The following is a 23,493-nucleotide window of genomic DNA, read 5'->3' on the forward strand; positions in this document are numbered from 1 at the left end:
CAGTGGCTCAGATGGTTTACAAACCGAGCTCCAGCTGAAGAAGCGCCAAAGGGTGTGCTGCTGCATGAATTCCAACCGATCGCAATGATGGGACGTGTAGCATTTTCCTGAAAGGGTGTAACTTTGTAACAGATGAAAGCTCAAATCAACCTCTGCATGAGAGAAAAGCCTTGAACGATAAATGCCAGACCGAGCCAGGAGCTCTCAGGCCAGGGGCCTGCCACTCATGCAGATAGTGCCAGTGGGGGCCCCTGAGGCTCGAGCACCCATCCTCCCGCAACCCCCGCGCCCCAAGGGCTGCAGGGACTATTGTTACGCCACTGAGGCAATGGTTCAAATTGATTGATCAAAAGAAGAACCAATCTTTTCCGTAATTGTGCTCTTGCAACCCGAGGTATATATTTTTAGCAACAATTGAATTTATAAAGTGTGTAGAAGAAGTTTTTTCCAGTCCTTGGCCTCGTCTGTGAGTTGCAAAGTACTGTGAAGAAAACAGAATTTGGAATGGCTGTCAACCTGACTCAACAGGGGTCCCGCAGAAGAAAGTTCCATAGTAGATCTAGTCTAAAATATTCGAAATATATTTTGGGGGGTACACCCCCAATCCAATAGCACTTTATACAAGTGTGTATACGGTACAGTGATCAAATCTTCACGAACTAGGTGCTCCTAAAGGACCAAAATGACTCAATGAAAGATTATTAAGTCTATCTAGGAATCTCATATTTCAGTTTAGTACAGAATTTGCTTTCTGCTTAGGAGAGAATTTGGCAGAAATCTAAAAGCAAAAAACGCCAGTAAAGAGAAGAAAGTACAGTGATCTTTACGTAAACACAGGCATTGGCAAAGCCAAATGGTCTGTTTTGTGTTCCCGACTACAACATAAAAATGATACCATTCTCCATACGGTCCACCTGTGGGATAAAGAAGTTTCTGTATATTGATTCAGTGTACTTTTGTGATGTGAAATAGTCCATCTTGCATTACAATGCAAGCACTCCATAGGAGGCAGAATGATACACCAAACAGCCAGTAAGCAGGCGGTAGGAAAGTAAAACACTCCTGGGAAGAGAAAAGCCCCTCTATGTAGAGTCAAAAGAACTGGCAACAATAGGTCACCCAGCTGCACTTTTATGCCAAACAGACCTAAAAACATTGAAAGCGCCATCTATGAACAAGAGTAATGTGTAATGACATATTCAAATGCGGTTAAACAAACAAGTGCCTGTGCTTATAAAGGTGAACTGAAATGTAATCTAAAGAAGTGGCAAAAGGTTGCATGTAGCTGAGAAACTTTGCAGCAAAGTCCGCACGGAACTGCGCAGCTGGTCTGCATGGTCATGCACATCACTTGCAGCAGCAACCGGTGTGTCTGGGTGCATACCGGGGGTCGGACTCAGCAGTTGCGACCTCCAAACTGAGTTGTGTACAATGATGCCTCTTCGGCAACTGAGACCTCCAAGCTGATCCTGGTTTTCACCTTTGACAGCAATGCAGCTTTTCTTTTATCGCTGATCTTTGGTGCTATCATGATATATATATATATATATATATATATATGTATATATATATATATATATATACACATACACACACACACACACATAGATACATACATTGACAGATAGATAGATCAATCGATAGATAAGGAAATGCTTCTTTTTTTGCTTAATCATCCCCAAAGTTTTGGACTGATGTTACTTTTTTTTTTTACTCTGAAATTGTACTGATCTGCTAATCAGTAATAAGTACCAGTGCTCTAACCCATCCCAAAATGTATGCTGAACTGGCTTTCCCCGATTAGCATGCTGACTTTCCTATAAGTCCCTAGTATGTGGTACCAACGGCATGTAAGACACAGCCCCCCCCCCCAACACCCCGAGCTACAGCACTGCTTGCGCCACCCTGTGTGACAGGGTACAAATTGGCTCCCAGCCGCCCACTGCAGCGTGAAAGAGCAGTTTTAAAACTGCCAGTTCAACTTTAACATGTAAACCAATGGCAAAGTCCCCACTTTCCTTAACTATATATATATCCATCCTCAAAGCAAAACTATTAAACCCTAAGGCAGGGAGCTGTATATTATTAAGTAGGACATATAATTTTAATATGTCCTAACAGCAAAATTTCCAGATTGTCATTTTTGCTGTGGAGTGGTTAGTAGCCACATTGGCTAATACAAAGTTAGCGGCTGACCTCTCAGTTCGGCTAACTTCTGAATTGGACTACCAAAATGATTGTGACATTAAACCCGACTTGATCCCCAAGTCAAATTTAATGTCACTTTTAAGGAATGATGACTTTTACAAAATTGCCACTCTGTTGCTCAGTTTGTCCAGTGGCATTGCACAGTTGCTGGCTACCAGACAGCCTTCTGTCCTCCTGGGGAGGTGTGTGAATGACAACCAGGCTCAGGAACAATAGAGGCCTGCCAGAGCGGGAGATGTTACCTCTCCCTTGCAGGAAGCCAAACAGAGTGTTAGCCCAAAAGGCAAGCTTCTAAGGGGAAGATACATTTACTGGGCAACTAGCAACCACACTCGTAGAGGGCTTCCCCTTTTTTCAGGTGCACTTGATGGGTTGGTGGCAGGAACATAGAGGGGATACCAGTTGCAAAGTGGTTTTCTCAAGAGCATGTAGCCCACAGGTAGCCACACTTCTAGGGTGGTCTACCAAGCTCCTAACATTCAAGTAAGGGTTCTGACATCTTGGGAGTGGGCAGAAAAGCACACCCTGGGATTGCTAGATGCCACACATAGCCAAAAGTCATCACAGTGTGGAAAGGATCCTGGTATCCCAGGGCTAGGGACCGCATAACCCCCTTCCACCTCCAGGGCATTTTCTTGGCATAAATATGGTACCCTTAACACCCTGAACCTCAAATTACAATGGAACTGGAGAAAGCATCAAAGAAGGACTCTCCTGCTGATCCCTGGACCTGGCAAAAGAGGCTGTACTGACTACTGGACTGCATGTGCTGCACCCTGGGCTACCAAAGAGAGGACTGTGCCTGTGGCTCTTGGCTTCTGAGCCAAGACAAAATAAGTGACTCAAAGGGTCAGTCAGCTGACACCGTGAAACCAGCACCAGGGCCATCAAAGCTGGAGTGGCCCATTATGGGAAGTCCATAGCCACGTTCTTCGAACCACCACTGACCACCGACAGGCACCCCAAGAGACTGATTCTCAGTGGCCAAAAGCTGCCCCGAGTCTGCTTGACCCAGGAGTGTCATCTGAGTCCGGATTAGTAACCCAAGATGGATGCCAGCCTTCACCAAAGGAAACTGCAGGACCGCCTGTACACAGAGATCGATATCCCAGCCACTACTGACCTTCTACTGATTTAAAGAGGACTTCAAGGGACACCGAGCTCTTTGGCTAAAGTAGCTCCACCTTAACCATGGGCTGAGGAATAACTCCAAGAACACCTCCATCGACCACATAGCACACAGAGCATCTTTCAGCATCCTCAGTATCCTATACCTAGCATTAGGACTACTTTACTGAAGAATATGGCAGTCCTAATCTAAGGTGTGGAACTGGACTTGAGACTGTTTTGGTGACCCAGTAGCTGCCCAAATACTCTTTACTGGCCCCTTGGCCTTCTTCCTGTCGTACGTAATCACTCAACTCAGGCTGGAGTAGCCGAACACAACTCTTTCAAACTTTTCCTAAGTTCCTAAACTTCAAGGTTACTAATGCTTGTTGGAGCTTTGGGCTAAAGAGCTGAGATTTACATTTTCTTTTAAAATCTATATCTTCGGAACCCTCCAGTGGACTTTTCTCATCTTGGTACCTAACATTCATAAACATATAAACTATTTTTATAAACTGGTGTCAGATTTATTTTGTGTTGTGTGTCTCTCTTATTCCGTTGTTTGGTTCTGTGAGGCAGGGTGGATCCTAGAAGGAGAAGGTGACCCCGGACACATCCATTCTGCCTGACATGGTGGCTGTTCTGTGGGGGTGCTCTTCAGGTTCAGGCGGGTGAAGGGGGCGGCGCCTTCCTAACGAGACATTGAATGGGTGACAAACCTGACACTGAGTATACGAATGGTTACTGCAATGTGTCTTTATGAATTGCCTTGTTATATTTTTAAGTTGGTGGATGTTTACAAAGATTTTTTATAATATATTGTTTATGGTGCATATAATTTGCATAAACTCCAATACTTTCTAGTATAGTATTTAGTGTGGTGTAGTGGGTATATAAAAGAGACTCTGATTTGTCACACTGTGGTTCCTTTTTTTTTTTTTTACTGTGAGAAGTGTCTTTGAATGAAACTGTTTCTTTCAACAGGTCTGTCTACATCCACAAATTGCATGCAAAAATTATCAACCTGTTATAACCCTTAAAATCCTTTGTGATCTGCCTAGTACAAGTGCCTTGCAGCAGGCACATTAACCCTCTGCGCTACCTTATGATGACTCCAAGCTTCCACTAGACAAAAGTATGTTCTCTCTCCAGACAGAACATAAATTGCCAGACCTATTTTGATATTTTTACATTATATATACTTTGTGATTTGCCTACTACACGTTGTTTTCAGCAGGCACATTAACCCTCTGCGCTACCTTATAATGATTCCAAGCTTCAACTAGACAAAAGTAAGTTCTCTCTCCAGAAAGTACATTAATCGCCAGAGTTATTTTGACATTTTTACATTATATGCACTCTGATCTGCTTAGTACACATTCTTTGCAGCACACATTCATTCTGGGACTTGTAGTTTTATTTTTATAACGTGATACTAGCTTGAAACCATTCCTTGGAGTAGTATTTGTGGAGTTGTACAGCTCCCTAGTTCGATATATGATTTGCTTATTTAGTTTATGTTTCAGCTTTGCATTCTGGGACTTGTAGTTTTAGTTTTATAATGTGATACAAGCTATAAATACAAATCAGAAACCTGATTAGATGAACTACACACATTTGAGTCTGTGAAACTTGAGCTGTGTGTGCGTATATTTATAAAACTAACCTCGATGGGAGCTTACAGTTGATTATGATGTTTAATGGTCAATATTTTATAACTAATATTTCAGTTCAAGACTGACTGGTAATCATTAATATCATGTGAGGTGGCTCTCCTCAAGCGTGTGAAAAATCATAGCAGTTCTGTTCGACTCCCCAGACTGCAGCGAAGGGATAGCGACCCAGTAAGCATGCATTCTTGGAGTATAAATATGTATTCATTGACCCACGGGCAATGTTGCCTGTACTAACTGCCAAGTAAATATGTTTTGCACCTGGGAGTAGTTTGTGTTTTAAGTGCCTTGTTTAAAAAAAATATTCCAGAAGGCCTACTAAACCTTTATATATATGCAGGGGCACTGGAATTATGTGGCAGAATTGACCAAAATGTGCAGCACGGTTGATAAATGAATGTGGCAAAAAAGTCCAGTCATGCATTTACAATGCCAATAGCTCCAACTCAAGTGGGCCAGGTCCGGGGGCATGGAAAAGATAAGGAGGGGTGCGCATGAGGCCCCCCTCCAGGGTTTATTTGCCCCAGAGACCACCACTTCCATGGGGTTTTGTTGATATTGTATACGTGGGGGGGGGGGGGCACGTATCCCCCCAGGTGCCCTAGGGACCACCACCTCCCCCGGACAAAATGCCTTAACTAACATTGGGGGGGGGGGGGGGGGACCTGCAGACTCCCCTGTGCCATGAGGATCGTCAATTCCCCAGGGCTTTTTTGAGTATATGTGGGGGTCTTCAGGGACCCCCGCAGCCCCAAGGACCACCAATTCCCCTGGGCTTCATTGTAATTCTGTGCAGGGGGGTCGTGCACACACCCCCCAGCCTCGAGAACCACACCTCCTTGGGTCCATAATTTAATATAATGCAAGGGGGGGCGCAGCCCAGGGACTGTCACTTCCCCAGGGATTCAATAAACAAAGGTGGGGGGGACATTTCAGACCTGCAAGTCCTGGGGATGCACACCCACCCTAAGATAGGATGACTTTCCCACACAAATCCTCATACTGTACTCGACCTAGATATGTAATAGCTACCTTTGCTTCTAAAAATCTCATACTCCAATCGAGATTTCTAAAATAAAACCAACAAACAATAAGTTGCATCACAGTTCAAACCTCTCGGTTGCCTATGGTCCAAAGCTAAAATATACTTGGAATCAAGTATCCTGAGTTCTTTCTCTGTTTCTACCTCTTACTTTCTTTAGGACTCCATCTATGACACTACACGTTATTTCACTATTTTCAACTCTGTGGACTAAATGGAAATTCCTGGCCAATCAACATGAGGTATCAAGGATTTTTTATTGCCCTCAAATGTTGTAGACTATGTTTATTTACTTGTAATGTAGTACTACCTACATAGATCTTTGGGCACATGCATTTGATAATATACACTACATGATCGCTCTTACATGTGTAGTTATCTCTTTCTTACCTTAAGTGTGTTCCCACCCAGTGTTTTAATTTCTGTAGGATTTTCCCCATTCTTGCACGCTTAACGTTTATTGCACCTAGTGAAGCCGTCTTTAGGTTTGAGCCGGGTCTTCCTCTCTACTCTCACATTACTTCTCCTCTGGATGTCTCTCACAGACCTTGCTCTCCGGAAAGTAACCTGTGGTCTCCTAGGGATTTCTTCTCCAGTTACTGGATCACTCCTCAAAAGATGCTAATGTTTTCTCAAGGCTGCCCTCAAAGCTAGGTGTCAGGTGTGATATGTGGTAATGAATCTGTTTTCAACCTTCTTATCCTTGTGTGTTTTTTGGCGGACATACAAAATGTCATCTCTTAAATTTGGCCACCCTCTTATGTGGAACTTCTTGATCTTGGACATATATATATATATAACTGATACAAAGAAGGATAAAGTGACGTTATAGTTAGGTGAAAATACTGATTTAAACTAACAAAGCCAGTGAAATTCATTGTAGTAATCTCAAGCAACTATAATTTGTGCCCTAAAGAACTAGAACTCACACCCTCACCATACACAGGCATCAATTATGTCATTTCTGATGCTGCTGTCATGCGATGAACAATGTCATAGATGATGTCATGAGCTGTGTAATATATGTGGTGATTAGCAGTCATGCAATTTTGTGGGGTATCTAGGAAAGTATAGCGAGGGCACGAGTTGTAGTTACCCTAGGGCACTAGCTATAGTTACGCAAGAGAACTATAACTGGAGAACATCAGTGGTTTAATACACTTCAAACATTATGTTGTCACTGAAATTACCACCTAACTGTAATGTTACTTTAAACTTTGTTTTTTTTTTCCAGTAAATTTCTAGGGTTATTTTTTTCAATGTCAAGTTTTTTTTGTTGATTATATGTAAATTCAACCCATACGTAAAGCCAGGCCCTGTGGCCAACCCCCGTAGTTAGCCAACCTCACATCGCGCACAGCCACGTTCAACACTCCACAGACAGCCAGTCCCACACTGTGCATGGCCTTTGGCCTGCGGTGAGGCCCTGGGGCCAACCCATTAGTGCAGCACCCCTCACAAAGCCAACTACGACCACGTGAACCCATCCCTGAGGCTTTTTTTTTTGTTTTGTTTTTTTCAAAGGGTAGGGGGCGCACACAGCCCACCCCTCAAGTCACATGGGGCCAAGGGGACCACATCCCCTGTGGCCTTTAACGGGAGGGGGGCAAAGTCCCCCTCCTCGAGGCAATAGTGCTCCATTCCCTAAACCATTACTTAAATATAGGTGAGGGGGCACACCATCCCCCTCTCAGATCCTTAATAAACCCCTTGCCATGGGGCCTCACTTATTTGTAGGTGGGTGCCTATCTGGGGCACCCACCAAGCATCAAGTTGGGGGCTGCAAGGGGACCCTCAGGGCCCCCGCAGCCCCAGCCAGCTCCCCGCATATTAAAAAATCCTGTTGCCGGAAGGGAATAAACATGTATTTTCCTCTGTGTCCCGGGGATGGGCTCCCCAAGGCACAGTCTGTGAACCATCTCTGGAGAATGGGGTGCCAGGGGTCAAGAGGCTTCGGGGCAGCTAATACATTGAATAAGGGTACGATTATGATTGGTTCTTTTTTACACCATTCGATAACAAATAAGCTACTTTTTGCTGAGAGTAGCCTGGTATCAATGATTTGGTACAGGATGTTGCAATTAATTTGATTTATAAGCAATGAATTTATCTAATAAATTATATGTTGTAATTTGAATGTGAACTAAATGTTATGTGATTCTGTCCCTATGTGCACAAGTTATGCTGCTATAAATTACATTCTTTTTTTAAGCTTGCACTGTACCAAATTGGGTTGTAAATTAATCAAGAGAAAGAACAATTCATTGTGTGAGAGTTGATGATACAACGTGCATGCAGCAGTTCATATCTAGCAGCGCTAGAATATTGATCATGGTACTAACTTACAAATGGCCGCTGTGAACATCAAGTAAAATGATGTGGTTATTGCGTTAAGCTTCGTGGTCCATTGTTAATGTTGTCCTTTTAACAAGATGCAATAATTTAAAGGGATGGTAAGAGTTAGGCGTCTTATGGCATTGAGAAAGAACAATAGCTGAAAGGCGTTTGCACATTTCTTTATTGTTTGGAATTGGTGCTGGCACAATAAATCCCTTCATCACTGGTAACATTCCGCGAGTGTATGAAAACTAACTTTTGTGAAACGGATACTACATGAGGCCGTCATCACGGGTTACAGCGCCCGCTGTGTCAGGAGTGCAGCAGCTTGGGCGGAGCCCTTGGAAACGTGTGTGTATATATGTATATATATATATATATATATATATATATATATATATATATATATATATATGTATATATATATATATATATATATATATATATATATATATATATATATATATATATATATATATATATATAAATATATATATATATATATATATATATATAAATATATATATAGAGAGAGAGAGAGGGAAAGAGAGAGAGGCACATAGACTAGATAGATAGATAGATAGATAGATAGATAGATAGATAGATAGATAGATAGATAGATAGATAGATAGATACTGTTTTTGTTTCGCTTATAACTTTGGCACCATCTGACGAATCTTCATGAAACTTTCCAAAAAAGGAAAAGGTTAGGGTGATCCATCAAGTGGGGGCCCAAGACATGTTTTTCCGGTTCATTTTTCCTTAGAAAAATAAGACACAGCTATAGCCAAACTAGCTGAATGGAATTACACCAAATTTGGCAGAAAGCAAGATCTTTGTCCAGAAAGTCTGTTTTTTGTGATTTGGTGTAATTCCGTTTAGTAGTTTAAGAAATTAGGACTAAAAACACATAGTTATTTCACACTGCGGCCAATCCGCAGCAGCGCTTAATTTGTGCCAGTGGTTTCCGGTGCTCAGCACCGGCACTTAATTTAATTGGTGGTGCTGTGTGATAAATTTAGAGATGAGCACAACCACAGCATATTAGTTTAATATACATTAGACATAACTAACACCTGCTGCCCAAGTCCTTCTTAGAGCTTTGGAGGGCTGGAATAGACTGAGTGCCACTCTTGTAGGACTATGAAGGGCAGTAATTTACTGTCACTGGCAGTGGCAACGGGATGTGCAAGCTGCTGTGGCATCCTGACATAGGCCCGGGCACTTATACCTTTACAAATTAAGTGATCTGCGGAGCCAACAGATCTCGATATAAGAGCTGATTGGTTTACATCATATCAAGAAAGCTGTGCTAGGACTTTGGACTCAGTCCCCTGTCCTGAAAATAAGGTATAGGGGGCAGGGTAAGAGCACCCTGCCCTCCTAGTCCTGGTGGGTTGTGGTGGTGGTGGGGGGGGGATCCCCATCTGGGCTAAAACCATATATGTATATATTTTTTTAAGGGTTTACCATTAATTCAAAATGTATCCAACTATCTGCTACAATTTGTTTTAATTTAAAAAAAGCACAGGCTCCCACGCTTTTAAAGAACCCCTCCTGCTCCAAACACCCCTCAACCTAGGGTGCCCAGGGCCTGAAGTGGGGGCAGGTGCATACTTTTATGCATGGGTAGCCCATCCTACAGGGCTTCTTCCATTTTTTAGGGGAGGGGGATGCATCCCCCCTCATTAAACTTTTACAGGCCCAAGAACCCCATCCCCTATGGCCGTATTCACTTTTAAGGGGAGCAGTGGTGCAGCCCCCTTACCTGAGCTTTTTACAAGGCCCGGGGAACCCATCCCCAGGGAGGCATTCATTCAGTCTGCTTGACCCCCACCATCTCCAGGATGGACAAACTACTGTGAGACTCAAGTATCTTGTTAAGATGCAGGGGTTATTTCCTGAATATTTGCTTGTGACCTGTGGGGTTCTGTCCTTTCATTGTATAGGTGTAACCTCAGAATGAGCTCCTTGTTATGTCGGAGGCGTGTCTACGCGGGCTGACGACATTCAAATTATGTTGGCATGTTGATAGTCTCCGGGTTCTGACCTCGCCTTATTTCACTTCCAACTAATTTATGGTCATATCCAAGTACGGATGAGAACTAACTCGCTAAGTCTAAGTCAAACCTAGATGTTGCGCTTCTCAAAAACCTGGATGGGTGTGCTGGGACAAAAGTGGCTTTTCTAAAGAGACATAAGCAAGCCCCATCACCAATTTGTCTCAAGTCTTGCTTTCCGGCGTTAAGTAAAAATAAAGAAACCAAAGCACACAATTTAAGAGAACACACCAATTATTACGACCAGAAAATCACTGATTTACATCAAGAAAACGTGTCTTCTGCAGAGTTCATGAATGTTTGGAACTTTGTAAATAACTATCCAGTTTGTTTCAGGTTGGTCTTGGACTAGAGGTTAGCGGTTCAGCGCATTGCTGACCGTAAAACCTTACCATGTCCACCATGTGTGTACGGAAATGTGCTGTGCTGTGTTCCATTTGGAAAGTATAGTTTTAAAGCCAAGGACAAGGAAAGGTCACTTGAGCTCATACAGATGAGGAGCTTCAATAGCAAATGGGCCCAAACAGCCTATTGTTTGGCTTAATGTCATCTCAATATTAAAGCCCTTCTTGATGTACGTATTGATTCCCTGCAAAGATGATTGACATATTTGTATCTAAAGTGCATGAGAGCCAAGTCACACATCTGTTCTTCACAGTTCCAGCCAATCTCATCCAGAACAAGGCGTACTTGTAGAGCCTTGCGTTCTGTGGAGTATCCAGTATCGTGCTAGCACCAGTCGAGGGGCGACCTTGCTCGTAAGCAGTTTGTTCCAAATCTGTTACCATATATCTTGTGAGAGATAACTCTTATCCTCATTAACACGCTCCCTATCCAATTCTGCATTTTTACTTTAACGTTGGATGATTTGGTCCTAAGGATGGAACAGACTTTAGATGCCAAACGGCCTTTTAACTGAAGATTTAGCAACTCTCCGTGTAAATCAGGCTCTAGTGGCGAATCTGTTTTTAAAGGGCCACATTCAAATTCCAAAAGTTATAATATCCAGGAGCTCCCAGGCCAAATTTAAGTTGAGGTTCAGCATGAGAAATAGAGCAAGCGTGCAAATCCGAACCACAAATGTAAAAGATACACCTTGTATCACATTTACCCCTATAAACTGTTCTCTTTCAATCTGAATCTAACAGATGTGTAAAAATGATTGTAAATCTGATGTTTGAACTTTTGATGTCACTAATGTGTCTAAAAGTAACAGAACCTACTGTGCAAGAAGCACAATATTTATTAAGGACTGTCCCAAACCTGGCTGGAGAGTAATGATATCAAAGGGACCGGTCCTACTAGTGATCTCACTACCATAACCCACTCCGGCATCATGCAGTTCTCCGCTTTACACAAACTAGAGCCCAGGCGAATGATGATAGCTGTCTGGGACAGCAAGAAATCAATATTAAACTCTCCCAGAGGTCTCTTGACTCTACGTTTTTATAGTGCGAACCTAGGGTTTTTTTCTGTCCATAAGGCGTCTGTTATCATGGCATCAATTTTCTTAAAACCATTAGCTGAGATGGAGTTGTGACATACTCGGTTAATAAGTTATCGTCAGGTAAGTATCATTTTCGTACTTTCTTTGTGCACGCACCACATCAGAAATATCAAAATGTGCACCATTCTTTTGAAAGCTCCTTTGAACAATATTTCTAAATCGTTGTAGCCAAGTTGGACTACTACAAAACAGTCTATGAAGGGGTGCACAATACTCAGACTTCAGGTGCTGCAAAGGATGATGATTCAAGGTCAACAATGGGCCTTTATGTGGACGCTTCACTGGCTTCCGATAGAGGGTCAGCGAGGTTCCAGCTTCCATCTCTAGCACACACCAATGTGCCTTACAGAGATGCGCTTCTTTACATAAGATGGAGATTTTGCTCTTACAGGTCAAATAGATCGCTGCAATTCAAGGATAAGAAGTTATGACCTGTGGATATTGGCAGGGCACATGTGTAATGTGGTGATGGGTATGTTGGTGCTAAACGACTATTCTTTGAAATGTCCTGAAGTGAATTTGATGAGATTCTGAATCACGGCATTCAGCAGTATCATGCCTTCCCAATTCTTGGGAGGGGATATAGCTTTTCTTCATCAGTGGAAAGGATGCCCTTCTAGATTCTTGTGAGCAATAGAAATGTCTTGGCTTTGGAATGGCTTTAGGTGAGTAACTGTAAGGAAATGCCTCCTTGGCATGGTTGCCCCCTGACTTTTTGCCTTTGCTGATGCTATGTTTACAATTGAAAGTGTGCTGAGGCCTGCTAACCAGGCCCCAGCACCAGTGTTCTTTCCCTAACCTGTACTTTTGTATCCACAATTGGCAGACCCTGGCATCCAGATAAGTCCCTTGTAACTGGTACTTCTAGTACCAAGGGCCCTGATGCCAAGGAAGGTCTCTAAGGGCTGCAGCATGTCTTATGCCACCCTGGAGACCCCTCACTCAGCACAGACACCCTGCTTGCCAGCTTGTGTGTGCTAGTGGGGACAAAACGAGTAAGTCGACATGGCACTCCCCTCAGGGTGCCATGCCAGCCTCTCACTGCCTATGCAGTATAGGTAAGACACCCCTCTAGCAGGCCTTACAGCCCTAAGGCAGGGTGCACTATACCATAGGTGAGGGTACCAGTGCATGAGCATGGTACCCCTGCAGTGTCTAAACAAAACCTTAGACATTGTAAGTGCAGGGTAGCCATAAGAGTATATGGTCTGGGAGGTTGTCAAACACGAACTCCACAGCACCATAATGGCTACACTGAAAACTGGGAAGTTTGGTATCAAACTTCTCAGCACAATAAATGCACACTGATGCCAGTGTACATTTTATTGTAAAATACACCCCAGAGGGCACCTTAGAGGTGCCCCCTGAAACTTAACCGACTATCTGTGTAGGCTGACTAGTTTTAGCAGCCTGCCACAAACCGAGACATGTTGCTGGCCCCATGGGGAGAGTGCCTTTGTCACTCTGAGGCCAGTAACAAAGCCTGCACTGGGTGGAGATGCTAACACCTCCCCCAGGCAGGAATTGTCACACCTAGCGGTGAGCCTCAAAGGCTCACCTCCTTTGTGCCAACCCAGCAGGACACTCCGGCTAGTGGAGTTGCCCGCCCCCTCCGGCCAGGCTCCACTTTTGGCGGCAAGGCCGGAGAAAATAATGAGAAAAACAAGGAGGAGTCACTGGCCAGTCAGGACAGCCCCTAAGGTGTCCTGAGCTGAAGTGACTCTAACTTTTAGAAATCCTCCATCTTGCAGATGGAGGATTCCCCCAATAGGGTTAGGATTGTGACCCCCTCCCCTTGGGAGGAGGCACAAAGAGGGTGTACCCACCCTCAGGGCTAGTAGCCATTGGCTACTAACCCCCCAGACCTAAACACGCCCTTAAATTTAGTATTTAAGGGCTACCCAGAACCCTAGAAAATTAGATTCCTGCAACTACAAGAAGAAGGACTGCCTAGCTGAAAACCCCTGCAGAGGAAGACCCGAAGACGACAACTGCCTTGGCTCCAGAAACTCACCGGCCTGTCTCCTGCCTTCCAAAGATCCTGCTCCAGCGACGCCTTCCAAAGGGACCAGCGACCTCGACATCCTCTGAGGACTGCCCCTGCTTCGAAAAGACAAGAAACTCCCGAGGACAGCGGACCTGCTCCAAGAAAAGCTGCAACTTTGTTTCCAGCAGCTTTAAAGAACCCTGCAAGCTCCCCGCAAGAAGCGTGAGACTTGCAACACTGCACCCGGCGACCCCGACTCGGCTGGTGGCGATCCAACACCTCAGGAGGGACCCCAGGACTACTCTGATACTGTGAGTACCAAAACCTGTCCCCCCTGAGCCCCCACAGCGCCGCCTGCAGAGGGAATCCCGAGGCTTCCCCTGACCGCGACTCTTTGAACCTAACGTCCCGACGCCTGGGAGAGACCCTGCACCCGCAGCCCCCAGGACCTGAAGGACCGGACTTTCACTGGAGAAGTGACCCCCAGGAGTCCCTCTCCCTTACCCAAGTGGAGGTTTCCCCGAGGAATCCCCCCCTTGCCTGCCTGCAGCGCTGAAGAGATCCCGAGATCTCTCATAGACTAACATTGCGAACCCGACGCCTGTTCCTACACTGCACCCGGCCGCCCCCGCGCTGCTGAGGGTGAAATTTCTGTGTGGACTTGTGTCCCCCCCGGTGCCCTACAAAACCCCCCTGGTCTGCCCTCCGAAGACGCGGGTACTTACCTGCAAGCAGACCGGAACCGGGGCACCCCCTTCTCTCCATTCTAGCCTATGTGTTTTGGGCACCACTTTGAACTCTGCACCTGACCGGCCCTGAGCTGCTGGTGTGGTGACTTTGGGGTTGCTCTGAACCCCCAACGGTGGGCTACCTTGGACCAAGAACTGAACCCTGTAAGTGTCTTACTTACCTGGTAAAACTAACAAAAACTTACCTCCCCCAGGAACTGTGAAAATTGCACTAAGTGTCCACTTTTAAAACAGCTATTTGTCAATAACTTGTAAAGTATACATGCAATTTTTATGATTTGAAGTTCCTAAAGTACTTACCTGCAATACCTTTCGAATGAGATATTACATGTAGAATTTGAACCTGTGGTTCTTAAAATAAACTAAGAAAAGATAGTTTTCTATACAAAAACCTATTGGCTGGATTTGTCTCTGAGTGTGTGCACCTCATTTATTGTCTATGTGTATGTACAACAAATGCTTAACACTACTCCTTGGATAAGCCTACTGCTCGACCACACTACCACAAAATAGAGCATTAGTATTATCTCTTTTTGCCACTATCTTACCTCTAAGGGGAACCCTTGGACTCTGTGCATGCTATTCCTTACTTTGAAATAGCACATACAGAGCCAACTTCCTACAGTAACAATTGCTGATCTACGGAAATCTATGTGCAAGGTGGCAAAATGGCATCTGTTGATTTGTCTTTGCAGGTCTCAGGCTCACAAATGGATGGATTCATCCAGTCTCTTTCATCTTTCACTAACAAATGAATCTGTTTGTACAAACATGCATTTCACACAAATTGAAATCATTTGTTTGTTCTTCTTTTCTAACCTGCTAATTTTTCCATGTCTAACTTCCAGGAAATTAGGTATATAAAACCGTACATTCGGAGAAAATACTATGGGGCAAACCTGTGCGTTAAGTGAAAAGGCTGTGGGGCAAACCTGTGAATTAAGAGAAAATGTTGTAGGGCAAAACTGTTTGCAAAGACTGTTTTTACATATTATCCCCCATTGCACAAAGCAAAACTCCATTAGTTACAACATCCGACCCAATGCTGCGAGCGCTTCTTTTGCATCAGATTTCTCCCTAGAAGTTGAAAAGAGGCTGTTAACATGTCCAGCAGAGTCCTTATGCACTAAGGTGGGACAGACTATGGGCCCAATTACGAGTCCAGTGATCCGAAGACTTTAAGACTTGCGGTGGAGGTTGGCCCACCGTGGCTCTGGCGGTCTGACTGCCACATTAAAAGGTTGGCAGTCAATGCCGCCAAAAGACCGCTGTCTCCGTCAGGATCTCTGATCTGGCCGTGCTGATTACAACCATGTTCTCCGCAGCCTTTTCATGGCCTTTTTATGAAAAGGCCGGCGGAGAACAAGTGCGGGGCACTCCTCCCCAGCACCGTCGGAATACGCACTTCCTGCTGTGCAGACAGCGCGCATTCCGAGGGCGCTAGGGGGCCCTCTGTGCAATGGCATTCACTTGGTTCATGTGGCGGCGAGTCCAATGCAGCTGCACATTTTCCACTGGGCTGACCGGTGGAAACCCTGGTTTGCTGCCGCCGGTCGGCCCAGTGAGAAACTGGTAAGTGGGCCGGTGGGGAGACCACCTGCTCCACGGCAGTCTCCTCGCCATGGGTCTGACGGTCAGGTTCTCCGACTGCCAAACTCGTAATCAGGCCCTATGATCTTATTACAAGCAGCTCAGCAGCCTTGCGTTTGCGTCTGGAACAGGAATCAGGTGCAGGGAACATTCAGGTGGAGGGGTCTTTGAGGCCATTCCACTCTCGGCACTGGAAGGCAGTCAGGAGACTGGAAGACATCCTAAATCCTAGGACATGAGCAGGTGCAAATCAAAAGCAGAGAGGCTTGTGGAGTGCCTTCCTCTCTGAACTCATTACAGTATCTTGATTTTCGACGCACTGTGGCCCAGAGCTCGCAGGCACTGTGGCCTGTGACCTACAATTGAAAGGAAACATTTTCTTGGCGCTGTGAAATATGCAAATTCTTACTATAGTTTCTGCATATTCTCTATCTGCCGTATTGTCAATCATTTCTTGTCACATTTCATTCCATACCAGCAGGATTTACTTTTGTATTTGCATTATTTTGTTTGCGTTAATTTACTTTCCCGGGTTTGTGGTACCAAGATACAGTGAGTCAGGATCCACTGTGGCTATGATGCACCTAATGTTAAAAATTGGATTTTTTTTATAATGTGGGCAAAGTCTGACATAAATATCGATTGCAGACTTTTCCCCATTTCTCAACTCTACGTCCAAGCTCAGTTTTTCAAAATAAATAAGCAGATACCTTCCTGTAAGTGCTAGTTCGCACTAAAAGGGATAGAACGTTTTCGCGCGACTTCACAGTAAAATAATTCTTCTCCTAACTGGATAGATGTTTGCAATTTTTTTTAATGAAGCAACAAAGTGGAGCCAAATCACAATTTTAGTGTGAAGACCAAACGCAGAACGTTTTCGAACTACAGGCAGAACTGTAATATTCATTAGAAATTACAAATGTTCATGAATTAAAAACTTTGCAAGTTCACAAACACCTGGTTGACAGCCAGCAATGTTGGCACGGGTGTCAACTTACCCTCATCAGAAGAGTTCACCTTAAAAACAAATCTTTATGTGTGAAAGTCCACAAACATAAAAAAAGAATATGTTGATCATCGGGCAGTCGGTGACAGGTGCTTTTGTTTTCACTGATTGGAAGTTTGGGGTGGGGGGCAAAAGGGGAGTGAGATACTATCCCTTTGCATCCCCCATGAGTGTCCACGGATAATGGATGGCATATTCACCTCACGCCAGTCATCATGTATACTGATTAAAAGAGGGGCCTAGGGCAACAAGGTAATAAGTTATTTATTAAATTTGCTGCTCCCAATTTCTATCCCAGTTTTCTGGCTTCTTTTTAGGCCTGACCCTATTTTGATTTGAGTAAAATTGTATGCATAATATATGTACTAATAGGGGTTTCAGCCAGTACGCTTCACCTGCTGGTCTGTTATTTTAATCAGTCACCAAGTGGAGCATGCAGAATGGGGAATAACCCAACCCACTACAGTTATTTTCGAAATTCATTTCGAGTGACTGCATGCTGCACTTTCAGAGGGAACACATCCATACACCAATTCGTTTCCGTAAATACCAGCAACTAACTACTTTGACAATGTGATTCTTTTGAGATCAAAAAATATATTTATTTTTAGACATTTATTTCGATTGAAGAGGGTATGGCATGTTCCCCAGCAATAAAGGTTTCCGAGAATCATGACGAAACAAAACGAGCACTGACAAAGCCAAAGGGATTATTGTCAATGCCTTACCAATTGGCTTTGCCAATGCTTGTTCTGAGATGCTTCCCGGAACTCACCTGTTAAAATATGTTTTGGTCCAGTATTTATGGATTCTATCCCTTCATTTCACATCATTAAAAGCGTATATTTATATCGATGTTGCCTAGGTCAGCGGTGACTAAAACCAGGGTTACTGGATGACTTCCCGTTAACAGAGACAAAACCCTCGAGTCTGTGTTTTCCTTCTCTAAACCACGACAAACTTCTGCCCACCTGACTCAAGTGAGGCCGGTCAGGAGTACGCTTCTCAGACTGGCTGCATGGAGTTGGTCCATAAACTCAGACCTCTATCCTGGTATCCCTGATGGCATGAAGTCTCCAGGTAACTTTAATGAAGGATCTATAGTGGCCACCAGTGAAGAATGTGTGGTGGGTGGAGGGGACTCGTGACATGAGGGTGCGATTATGGTCTTTGGTAGTGTTGTGTTAAGAGAGGTTGCTCTACTGATCTCTCTGTGTTACTGATGACACCATCACTTGTACGATCTTAGATTCAGCATCTTCTGTTCAAACAAGGAAATTGTCATGGTTTCCACACGGAGGTGTCCCTCGACCTCACCACAAACGTAGCATGGATGAAATTCCTTTTGTGCGCCACGCAAAATGCCAGGCTACTCCAGGGCTGCTCAATGACCTACTTTTGCTGCAGCCCAGAGAGATAAACCCTCAGGGTCCAGTGTTTCAGGCGAACAGATGAGAGCTACCCTACCCCCAACGCCGCACAATTACAGGCGGTGCCACAGTACGATGGAGAATAACCCCTGCCGCAAACCAGGGCATACGTGCCAACACGCAAACAGGAGAACACACAGCGGCCTGAAGGTGCACCATGCCATACTCTTTGTGGTACAATAATTTCTGACCTGTGCTGGTTGCCCCAAGCATTCACAACAGGGTTCAGTGCTGTGGATCTCTGCACCGTTTTACAGGTCTTTGCTTCCAAAAGATCTCCCAGCCTCGTCCATTTCTGAGGTAGGTGGCATGGGTACCAAATAAGTACAGATGTAAGCCTCACTTGGTTTCTGGTTTTTTTTTTGCTACCTGAAAACTGTGCCTCTTGTGGCTAGAAATCCCTTATCTTTGGAGTTTTAAATGTGTACATGCTTTATTTTCTGGTCCCACTTTACATATGGCTTCTACTGCATACATCTAAACAAGAAGACACTTTCAGCCAAGCAGAGGTAAGATGATCTACTTTCAGCTTTCTAGTGTTGGACAACATGCTGCAATTTATAAAGCAGGCTTGGTGCTCTGAATATAACTAAATATCCCTTGAAAAAAGTCAGTCTCTGTGAAAAAATATATTAAAGTGTTTGCATACAATTTCTTTTTTTTTTTCTCGTCCCTTTTGGTCTAACCCTACCACCTATCTGATCTTTGACACCAAAAATGCACCAGGTACTAAGGACCCCTTCCCATGCAGTTATGTCTTCGAATTGTTACATTGTAGCACCACTCCCTTCATTCAGCCAAGTAATTACATTTTCTTTGGCTTTCTTCTTTTTAATCCTACCTAATAGTGTAGTAAAACATTCGTTTAGCTTATGCCTTTCTCAAATATATATATTTTTTTAAAACAGCTAATGGGAAGGGAATCTATTTTTCAAGGATACCGCCTTACACGGCTCGCCCATACCTTTCACTCTGTGCTTTCGTGATGAAACACAAATTTACCTAGCTGTTTTTTATGCCCTTGCAATATGTCTATCACCACACCGGTGCTAGCAGAAACTTCAAGTTTTTCACATCGGCCGGCAAAAACATTGACTACCACGTCTTCTCCTGGCAAGTATACGTAGGTAAGTATTGATTTACTATTCTTAACTATCTAGCAATCAACCTTCACTCAATCGTTCTCTACCGCTATACATTAAATTTTTTACGCTATATATATATATATATATATAAATATATATATATATATATATATATCCTGTTTTGACTGGTGGTTTTGTTGACCGGCTCCCAAATTGATGTGGTGCTGGTACTTTTGCTGCTCTCGAGTCAGTACATTTTACATCTTCCTTCCAAATAAAGGCTCAGGGACTGGACTGGGGTGGTCTGTATATCTTTGTCTATAGATAGATAGATAGATATTCCCAAACGTATATGTGAAGTTAAGAATAACATATCTATACTAATACATATTTACTAGCGTGACAGTCGCTATTCTGCATTGACTACATTTGGAGCTCGGTATTCCTATGCAATTCTGACATCCTCAGTATTTTCTTTGCACTTTTCTCTGTACTTTGCCATGCATTTTCATCAACAAGTTTGTTTCAATTTTTTTCTCCTTTGGTCTCTCTTTTTTGCAATATTAGAGCCTGCTATTTGCACATGATGTGTACTTTCAGTCAATGCAATATTTGCCCAGGTTTGAACTGGCTCTTATAGGTGGGTGTGCAGCGCGGCAGGCGGGCATTTACTCAGGGTCACCTGTATAACTTGAAATACGTCCAATCATGTCTGTACTTCTGCTAGCTTTGCTCCTCGGGGAGTTGCAAGCGATGTGTGAGCATGCACCATTGCATCCTGCAAGAAACTGCACACTGCACACCAAATGTCACCCTTCCTAGGAGGGGGGTATTGGCCTGAGACCAATGCGGGGTGTCAGAAATCAATCTTTTTCGAATTCTCGGCGTGCCAGCTTGCCCAATAATTTAAGAGATCTTCACTATGAGTTTATCAAGCCCTTTGTTAAGGAATAATAAATTACTGACGTAACATTTGACAACCCATTAAAGCAGCATTTTAATAATTACATCACTTTGAAAACCACAGTCAATTGCTCCAACATTGCGCAAATATTTGACTCCTAGTAGAAGTGTATTTTTTTAATGAAAAAGAGCATTTAAATCGGAGGTTCTCCACCTCAAGCCATTAATATACGACACTGCATTCATGCCACATACACCCTTTGCGCCCAGCCACACCGCAGACCACCACCAAGCCCACCTCGGTGCAGCCATGAACAAGGATGCTGATACCATGGAGACTCTCTCCATCCACCTGGAGGATGCTGGTACCCACCGGTCTGCAAGAACCTCCTTCCACCACAGGCTTTTGAGTGGTTTAAGTAATGCTATGTTCTTGGCGTGTCCACAGCGCGCGGTCTGCCATCTGCGCACTGGTGCCTTCCACGCAATCCCACGGTTCGCTCCACAGACTGGATTCGAAGATGTCCTGGGATAGGATGTTTCGGGGTTTCTGGTCTGTGTCTAGGGGTTGCTTTAGCAAAGGTGCCTTCGGGGTATGGTTTGGTTACTGTGTACCTGTACCAGACTCGGTGGTACACCACAGGAACCAAACCCTACCGCATCTGCAGGCGCATTAACTGAATGAATTGTTTTGCGTCTCGGGCAAGTGGGAGTGATATTTCCTGAACACTCCTAACTGATATACTGCAGGTAATGATACTTTTTTGCTCCTAAAACCCACAGACATCATCAACTGTGGACACGCATTTTAGAGAGACCACACCCCACCTCTGCCCGCGCTTTGCTTACGAACCTACTATTTTACGTTGTCAATTACTACAAAGGTCAAAGGTGAGGTCTCGGATTAATAATATCTTCTCAAGAAAATATTAGATGTGTTTGTATTATTCACCAATAACTAAACCCAACACCTAATGGAGGCCGGTGCTGGGTATTTCAATTTCTGATTAATGAAAGTGGTGATCATTCTAGTCACATCAGGGAAATGTTGGGAGGGGTTATTTCCACCAATCAAAAGGGGCAGCTGGGTTTTCAGAGTTCTGAAATGATTAGTAAAGAAAATGCAACAGGAATTTAAATAAATTGCAAAATGAATTCAATCCATCGCAAGGGATTAAACGATTAGATTGAACCCCTCGGCACTTCACGGGGTTACTCGCATCTAAACAGCGCCAACACACAACAGTGACGAGAGAGCACCCTGGCATCTGTCAAGGAGTACCACAGAAGCGTAGAGAGCGCCTAGAATACCAAAGCGCTCAGGAGCCACAAAAATCTATATACCATAACCCGTCACAACAAACGAGGATCTTCACTTCTAGCAGAAGGGATACTCTGTGGGCACCAGCGAGACAGATTTCAAACTGTGTGTGTGTGTATATATATATATATATATATATATATATATATATATATATATTCGACGCCTCGTCAGGGGTAGTAAGCGCTATATAAATACTATTACAATACAATATATATATGTATGTCAATTGTTTTTTGGATTTATAGATGTAACAAAGAATAGACATAATGTACATTAGTACAGTAGATATACATTATAAAAACCCAAAGTGGGCAGGTAGATTATAGTAATAATCCTGAGTGAGTTTAAAGCGACTAAGAAGAAATAATCAGTGACTGAGAGGCAAATTCGACCTGGAAGTATTGTCAGTCGGCATCCTTTGGTGCTGACGGCACGTCACGTGCGCCCCTGCATTTTGCTTCAGGCCGGACATACCAGGCAGAAGAGTCTCTTCAAAGCCCGGGAGTTTTGTTTTACACTCAGATGGAGTCAAGGCAAGTCAGGACAGCCCCCCCCCCCCCCTCCTCCCAGACGGCCCCTCTCCACACAGGTGTTTGCAGTCTTGGAGGGGAGGAGATGCATGGGGAGGGGGGCAACTTTAAATTACAGCCATTTCCATAAAGCTGAAGGCTAGACACCCAAACAGGCGGCCTGCGCCGAGGGATGGAGGGTGGAGGGAGGGGGCAGGGGAGGGGGCTGGCAGGGCCCTGCCCATGGAGGCGGGCAGCGAATGGACGGGGCCCCAGCCCTGCACATGACTGCCAGTGCCCCGTCCATCAGCCGGGTCATATATAGTTCAATGGATGGGACGCAGGCAGCACCCGCACCCCGGCAGCGCCCGCTGTGCCAGCTCAGCACCACGCGCCTCGAAGCACGTTTCACACCGCTACGTCGGGGCGCTTTATCCTTCTCTTCCTGCCGCAGCGTCAACTTGTTTTTCCCCCTCTTCCCTCTGGACAAAGATGGGGCCGGGGCAGGCATCACCGCTTCGTACAGGGTAAGAACTGCAAGTTTTTTTTTTTTTCACTCTCTAACACCCTGCACCCCCCCTCACCCTCCTCAAAAAGGGCGATCCCTGGGCTAGGAGTCTGACAGGGCTGGCTGGCACCGAGGCTGCACGTGTTCCTTTGTTCTACGGGCAGGGGCAGAAACGAGGGTGCTGTTTATTGGGAGTGCACAGGCGGGGGTCACCCCATGTGTGTTTCGGTGGGGCGGATGTATCCTAACATGTCCTCACTCTCTTAAAAAATGTTTTTTTTTTTCCATGGGAGAGTTGGTAAAACGTTCATTTCTTTTCATAGGTGGATAAACTTGTTCGTGAGACTCGGGGGTTTGCAGCTGGAGGAGGGGGGGTCTTAAATATGGATTTCAGGGAAGGAAACCTGCTCAGAAAGTTTGCAGCCAGCTATGTGTCTGAGAGGTGCCGGCAGTTGAAGGGGAGGGGGG

General features: G+C 44.5%; 1 protein-coding gene and 1 long non-coding RNA gene across 5 annotated transcripts in view; one reads left to right on the forward strand and one right to left on the reverse strand.

Annotated features, from left to right (window-relative positions):
• Positions 1-23,493, reverse strand: part of NR6A1 (nuclear receptor subfamily 6 group A member 1) — a 685,712-nt gene that overhangs the window by 442,547 nt on the left and 219,672 nt on the right. The gene's annotated exons all lie outside the window — the stretch shown is intronic.
• Positions 22,863-23,493, forward strand: part of LOC138301348 (uncharacterized) — a 52,002-nt gene continuing 51,371 nt past the window's right edge. The window contains exon 1 of the long non-coding RNA XR_011205092.1: positions 22,863-23,044. This is a non-coding gene — a long non-coding RNA (uncharacterized lncRNA). The remainder of the gene's footprint in view (positions 23,045-23,493) is intronic.

Source organism: Pleurodeles waltl, chromosome 6 (assembly GCF_031143425.1).
Source record: "Pleurodeles waltl isolate 20211129_DDA chromosome 6, aPleWal1.hap1.20221129, whole genome shotgun sequence".
NCBI classification, from domain to species: Eukaryota; Metazoa; Chordata; class Amphibia; order Caudata; family Salamandridae; genus Pleurodeles; species Pleurodeles waltl.